Genomic DNA, 8,234 nt, shown 5'->3' on the forward strand with positions numbered 1-8,234 from the left:
TATAAAAAAAAAAAAAAAAAAAAAAAAAAAAAAAAGGTGAGAAAGTGAATCTTTAGGCAGGTGGAGGGGTCGTCCGACCCTCCAGACCCCACCCTGGCTACGGGCCTGTTCATACTGTTAAACACTCGGAAACGACAATGATTAGGTGGACATGTTGTGCATCCTTGAATACAGGACCTGGAGAGGTGGGGATTGCAATTGAAGAGTTGAAGGGAAGAATCGGGCTTGAGTGCACTGGGGGGGTAGATTCAGATGGTTTGGGCACGTAGAGAGGATGAAAGACGACAACTGGGTGCAGAGGGTGGGAAGTGTGAACATTGGGGGAAGGGTCGCAAGAGGCAGACCAAAAATGATCTGGGAAGAGGTCAAAGAGTGTGGCCCCAGGGATACAGGACTGAATAGGTAGGTTGGCAGAGATTGAGCAGCATGGAGAGTCACCATTAAGTGACCAAGACAGACACATGCATGCATATTAGAGCCTTTATACATGATTTGATAAATGATACAAAAGTAACTCAAAAGTATGAAAAACATATTGAAAGATATCTTTACAATAAGCAAATACCCTTACATTTTTGAAACACTGCTGGCAGAGCTGTGATGTACATGTCTTGCAAAACACCACAGCCTTGACTTTCTGACATTCTTCACAGAAACCTACAAAAGGGAGATAAAATTTTTATTACACATATGAAGTAACTTTACATTGTAAAGAACAATCCTGCAGCTTAATGACAGTAAATTTTGGTTTATTATTAGGGTTCAATGCAGTTTATTGTTAGGGCTCAATGCAGTTTATTGTTAGGACTCAATGCAAGCAAAGACTAAGAAGTACTGGAAGTTTTATTTAAAAAAATAATGAAATAATTTTCATCATAATCATCAACATCATCACCATCATCTCAAGCCCTTTTTCCTCACCCAAAAGACTGGGTGAGGTAGGGCCCACAAGATAAGATAAGACAAAATCATGACAGAGGGAGAACGAAGCAGATACTGTATGCCTAAGAGCTCAAAGCTTCATTTCCAATAGTTACATGAGGAAATGTCACTATACAGTAGGAGCTCTCTTTCAACTTCTGGGGGAATGTTTCGTTTTTTAATTACAGTACAACCTCATTATAACAGACTAACTGTGGACCAAACCATATCAAAAAAAGCGAAAGTCCGATAAAAGCGATATCTGGACTTCCCACTGCTATCCCAGACATTTCCTGATATTATCAAACATTAGTCCAGATTGTACCAACGGTTTTTCACTACCACTGCAGTACTGGTTCAAACAGTCATAACGCGGCAAACTAGGGTCACAACAGTGGGAAAAGACACAACGTAACCAGAGATAGTCATAGTGCGGGTTGCACCAGCCTATGACGTATGGTTGTCATGTGTCTGCGATGCATGTCGTTTCTGCCGACTGAGCATTCCTGCTCCTGTTGAGCCTACCCTCTCACTGCACTCTGGCTACACATGTGCTCTGTGTGATCTTTGCGACCCGTTGGAGTCCTGCCCTGCCTCAGAACCCCCTTCCACTTCCACCCAGCAAACCCACAACCTCTTCCATTCAAGGTGAGAAACCCTCCAGTATTTGTATGTATTGAAGTCTTTATTAGGTATGTAAATGTCCAGGGAAAAAAAAAAAAAATGAAAACTGTCCAAGACAGTGAACTTGGGGCTGGCTTACGTACCATGAAAACCTTTTACACATAAACATTTTGCCCTATAATATGGAAATCTCATACAAAGGGAGCTTCAGGGTACAATATTCCTGCATTAAGCGAGTGCTCGCTGTACAGTATATATATGTATGTATGTGTGATACACATAAACTGTGTGCATAAATCTATCTATCAACCTATCTATCTATCAATATATAAATATACTGCACAGTATATATATATATACATTGCAAGTTTATATCCATGGGGTGGCTAGGGTTTATTGCTCACACAATACCACTAAGAGATGAGTGAGACTGGTCAATCTCATCTTAAATGTCAGGACCATCTTGCCTAGCCCCGGGCTCCTACGCTCCTCATGGGGCAATATATAGATAGATAGACAGATATTGATATATACATACATATATATATATATATATATATATATATATATATATATATATATACAGTAATCCCTCTACTTTCTGGACGCCCACTTTCCGGACATCCCCACTTACCGGACATAATCGTCCCGGGATCCAATATTCCCAAAATGGTCTGAAAACCGCAAAAAATTTGAAAAAAATTCGATTTTTTCCCACCCGTAATTTGGACTTGGCGCGCGTGCAGTGCGGGACAGCTTTGTTGTGGTGCGTCATTCCTCCGACGTCCGCTAGAGCACCCCTGCATCCTCCCCACTTACCGCCCGTCTCTTCTCGTGAGTGAACGCTCGTCATCATGGCTGCCCACGTGCTCGCTTTTCTGGTGGTGCCTTACCTGCTGCAGGCACTCCTGCTGCTCTTGTGCCTCTCCTTCATGTGTGTGATGATGGCCCCGCCACCTGAGAAGAGGAAGAGAGTGGTTTTGACTCTGGAGAAGAAGAGGGAGATACTGGAGAAAGTAGATGCGGGATGGTCTTCGTCACGCATCCTCCGTGAGTTCAACCTGGCCCGATCTACTTTGTTTGATGTTAAGAGATCCCGAGAAAAACTCATGCAGTACACGGCTGACTTCTCGTCGAAAAGCAAACGCAACATGGAGAGGAAGATGATGTTTGCTCCCAAGTCTGTTGAAGTCGACCGCTCCAGGTTGATTTGGTATCGACAGCAACGTGCTGCTGGTGTGATGGTACATGGTACGGAGCTGAAGGCTGCTGCTGAGAAGTTCACAAGGCTTCAAGGCTTCACGATGCCCTAGACTTCAAGGAATCCGAGGGTTGGCTCTTCGCGTTCAAGTCACGGCATGGCCTTACCAACCGTAAGTCTCATGGCGAAGCTTTGGACGCTAACGAGGATGGAGTAGAGGAGTTTCGGCACAAGGTGAAGGGCTTGATCGACAGGGAGGGCCTCACTCTCGGTCAAGTCTACAACACTGACGAAACTGGTTTATCCTATTGCTCTTTGCCTACGAACACTCTCGCCGAGGTGACAGAGAAGCGTGTACCTGGCCGCAAACTCTCCAAGCAACGGCTATCTGCTTTGTGTTGTGCCAATGCTAACAGCATGCACCGGCTTAAGCCCGTTATTGTTGGCCGTGCAAAGCAGCCTCGGTGTCTTCGTGGGATGATGGATGTCCTTCCTGTCGTCTGGTACCATTCCTTGAAGGCATGGTTCACAGCCCACATCTTCAAAGACTGGTTCCACCGCCATTTCGTCAAGGAGGTCATACATTACCAGACGGAGAAACTGGGAATCCCACGCGACCAGGTAAAGGCCCTCCTTCTCCTTGACAATGCACCTGCCCACCCGTGCGACAAGGGCTTGGTGGCTGAGAATGGCCGCATTAGGTGCATGTTTCTGCCACCTAATACTACTGCTCTCATCCAATCAACGGACCAAGGAGTGATCGTGGCAACGAAGCGGCTATACCGACGGAAATTCCTAGACAAGGTGATGGTTGTTCTCAAGGACGAGGATGAGTGCAAGGAGGGACGAGGCATGTGAGGCCAGTGGACTTTGGAAAACCTTCGCTGCTACAACATCAAGTCTGCCATTTACAACTGGGCCAGTGCATGGAAGGAAATCCCTGTCAAGACTCTAGAAAAGGGTTGGTCTTGTCTGCTTCTCGGAACGGATGTGGAGCACGATTTCCTAGGTTTCGACATGGATGACTTCCATGCACATCTAAGTGAACATGGGGACGATGTTGATGTGAACGAAGTGCGTGAGTGGTTGGATGACGACGAGGGCGATCCTGGGTATCAGACCCTGTCTGATATCGAGATCACATCTTCAGTTGAAGGTGTCAGTACTCAACTTGAAGATTCCGACGAGGACGGCAACAATGATGCGGACTCCTCTCAGCATGACACAACTCCAGCCATCCCCAAGCTGAGCGCACTCCGGGAACACCTAGAGTTCATTCTCGATTACCTGAAACACCTAGACTGCGACAGGGAGATGGGGCCCCTGGGACTTGTTGAGGAAGTGCGTGCTTTCTGGCAGCGCATCATAAATAGTCAGAATCGTCGTTCCTTGCGTCAATCAACGATTGAAAGCTTTTTCAGGCCCGTGACCCCCGCTATGCCCAGCCCTGGCTCACACTCCGTTGCCTCCCCAAGACAGGCCCTCATGCTCCGAGCCACAGCCCAGCACATCAGCCACTGTGGAGTCACCGCTCGACGTGAGTTTGCGTCTATCTTCTGAGTTGTCTGCAGTGGGTACGCCATCACCACGACCCAGCGATGCACCCCTAGGTCACCTCCCAGCAATACTCTCAGACTCTGACAGTGATTAAACAGCAAGAACTTCTCCACTAGACCACATGGGAATTTCGTGTTGTGCAGTGAAAGAAAAACAGTGCATACAGTATTGTGAAGAAAGTAGAAATTAGAGTGAAAAGACAAACAATTTTTGGACTAAATTTAATGTAAGTTTACTTGTGTGTTTTGTTTTGAAATTGGTTTTATGAGTGGAAGACTTAAAGTGCAGAGTGCAACACTTATTAAGTTACACTGGAGCATAAGTTAAGACAAGAGTGCGCAGTGTGAAGAGAATGGACTTCTGAGTGCGAATGACTAAGTTAAGCGCAAGACTTCATGAACAGTGTACTGCAAGTGCTTCAGGAAATCCTTCTTACTGTCAGAGTCTGAGAGGAGCTGTTTATTCATCGAGATGGCCAGGGACTTGCTGTAAGTACCCAGAATGTTTCATACTGTACTGTACTGTATTTTCCATACTGTATTTACCTCAAACACCTCATTTCACTCTTTTATGTCCCTTATTGGTGTGAATATGTAGTGTCTTAAGTGCTATGCATGTGCAGTAGGGAGGTGTTTTTCTGAGTTAGGCTAGGTTAGGGTCCATAACTACCAGTCCAGAAGCCAGGGACTTGTAAGTACCCAGAATGTTTAACATTGTATAAACCTACCTCAAAAACCTCATTTTATGGTTCTTTTGGATTTATTTCAGTCTTTTATGTCCCTTATTAGTGTGATTTGAGTCTCAAATAGGTGCTATGCATGTCCAGAGGGAGTTGTATAGGCGTTTTTTTGAGTTAGGGTCCATAAGTACAAGTACAGGAGGCTGGTGCCCACTATCCGGACAGGACCACTTTCCGGACATGCCTTTGGCTCTATTACATTGGATAGTGGAGGGATTACTGTATATATATATATATATATATATATATATAGACAGATAGATAGATTGATATTAACCCCTACACCGCAGCGATGTTTTTGCGCTCCTTGCACATCCCACGAGGATATTCACACTCCAACAGATTTTTTAAAAATATTTGCCAAAAATCAGTTTTTAGTCCTAGAATATTATAATTAAATGTGCAAATGGCACATACCTTCAGCTTTCTCCTGGGATGTTTGTTGAGCCTTTGTGTAGTACAGTAGGACTTGTGGAGGCTTCTGAAGTTGGGAAACGAAATCTCCACTTTACACTTCCCGACACCCTGTAATATGATTACCACAGCCTGATATTATCACTAGAAACACTATTCTATGATTTTCAAGTAGTTTGGAATTCATTAAAAAAAAAAAAAAAAAAAAACTGTGAAAGTACAGTAATGGAAATTATGAGCGCGTACGAGCTTCCCACTTGCGCTTGTTCCCCACTGGTATTCTGTCATTTATTATTCATAAACACACTCACACTTTATATTTCTATTACTTTATTACACTTATATGTATATACAGTATTTATCCATAAGTTTCCTTCAGTAATAGTAGTTTATTTTCACTCCAGGCATTAACTTTCTCGTTCAGTAAAGTAGCGTAGAGAGCAAAGCTTTGACTGTCATTACTCCAAGTATTTGTACTCATCATCTTATATTAGCAATTATTTACTGTACACTTCCATTTTATTTACACTATGTTATACACTGTCACTCCAGTAAATAAGGGCTCCTTTCCCTTGGAGCCAGGATGAACTTGGGACACTGAAGCACTCGTAGTTTATCACCATTTCCTCCACTGGCTCATCACAAGATTCACCAGAAAGATTGTAGTCAATGTCCATCATTATCATGGATAAATTAGCCAGTTCACACTCCACAGCAGAGTCATTTAGTCCTTTACCCCTTCCCACACGAGGTTTAGTAGGGGTAGAGGTCACAGAGCCCTCTAGAAGCGGCGGAAATGGAGGGGCGCAAGTGCTACGTGCTTTCATCTCGAGAAACAACACTGAACTAAATGACGAGGCGGACATGGGCCGCCAAGGGCTGACAACGTCAGCAAGGTGACAGCTGCTAATTTATATGTTGTGAAATGATTGGCAGGAAATTAGGTAGTTCCAGGTGAATGTAAATATCACTTAGGCTTCTCCCTTCCTTCCTTATATATATTTTTATTACGAGAATAGATTATACGGCATATTTCAAGGGGAAATTACCAGTGAAATGGCGGGGGACAAGGCAATGTGGAGGCGATTTGTTTGTGGCCACCCCGTACGGGATTAAGGCGTCTGGCAATAGATAGAGATAGATAGAATATACATATATATATATATATATATATATATATGCATACACACAGAATATACGTTGTATCCTTCATGACTAAGATGTCTGTTTGCTGCTTTCTTTATCTCTAACCCATCCTGTCCGGGTGTCATGTATACATGTCCTCCTGGGGCCATCCGGGTGACACGTATACATGATCTAGTGTTTCATGGAATTGTCTGAATATCCTGCGGGTTATTTCCACCACACGCAGCAACTGGCAACCCTCCGGCACGCATCCGAGTCATGCTCCAGTTGCCTGCGCTCCTCCATAATGGATAGACCTATGCGAAATGTTTTCCCTGCATCCAGACCCTTGGCTGAATGCCCACAGCCACTAACTTCAACACCAATGAAGTCCAAAGGCCAGAAAAGAAATGACCTTAGTGATAGTGCGATAGGGAAAGAACTCGAGGTGACATTATCACCAAGTGTGAGTGTAGAGAGTGACTCTTCCTCTCAGGAAAGCGACCGCCATACAGTTAAGTGTCGTGTGAGATGGGTGGAGGACATGACTCCACTGCACGCCCATCATTTCCCCTTGTACGTTCATCTGTTATTTCCAATGATGGGAATGGTTCAGAGGGTCTTAACAATCCTGGAGAGGGGGATATTGGCAAGGATAAGGAGATGGAAGAGGAGGTAGGGAGTGGAGAAAGGGAGGAGGTGGAGGAGGGAGGGAGAAGGGAGGAGGAAAAGAGGTGCGTCAAACCTCGTGCCACCCCTCTCTATTTATGTGAATAATGGAAGCAGAATGTTTGTTTCACGATGAAATCAGTACCTTATTTTTATTGAAAGTTTCCATGTGTGTGTGTCTGTTATGATGAAAAAGTACATGTCACAGGAAAAAAAAAAATTTATAGTGGAAAATGTAGTGGAGTGGAGATAGGGAGGGAGGGAGAAGGAAGGAGGAACGTGGTGCCTCACGCCACCGGTCTGCTTACGTGAATAATGGAAGCAGAAAGTTTGTTTCATGATTAACCCCTAGGCACTGGGCATGGGTAGACCTATGCACGTCCCAGAACCAGGTTATTTTTAGGATAATCGATTTGCCCCCAAATAATTTTTTTTTCATTACAAATCTATCACAAATGACAAAAAACATAAAAAGCACGTACCTACTCTCTGTTGGCGATTTGGAGGTGGTGGTGTGGTGTGAAGGAGCAGGTGTTTGGCGGCTGGGCTGAGCGTGTTCAAGGTCGCGGTGGTGTGATGGCGGTGCTTGGTGGAGGAAGGAGGGATGATATCTCGCACCAGAATAAGTGCTGAGTGTGTCTTTGTTTCTCTAATTCACAATGCCGTATGAACATAATGTTACGACTAAAATAGCAAAAAAACACAAGAAAGTACCTAATAGAGATCAGCTTATTTTATATTTTCCACGATATTTATATTCTAACAAACTTATGTCTGTTTAGATATTCATAGTTATTTACACACTATTTACATATTATTTCACTGTTTTTAGTACTTCTTGACAATGTGATACTCCCTAAAGGCTGGCTATGGTCAGTACAAGTGTTTTCAAGCATCCATACACTCTCCCCCACACCCCTCTTGGCCCCCTAGTAGCCCTCCACACTACCCCACCCCACCCTACCCTACCCCTCCCAACCACTA

This window comes from Coenobita brevimanus, chromosome 62 (genome assembly GCF_032717465.1).
Source record: "Coenobita brevimanus isolate Jiangsu-jjx chromosome 62, ASM3271746v2, whole genome shotgun sequence".
Classification (NCBI taxonomy): domain Eukaryota; kingdom Metazoa; phylum Arthropoda; class Malacostraca; order Decapoda; family Coenobitidae; genus Coenobita; species Coenobita brevimanus.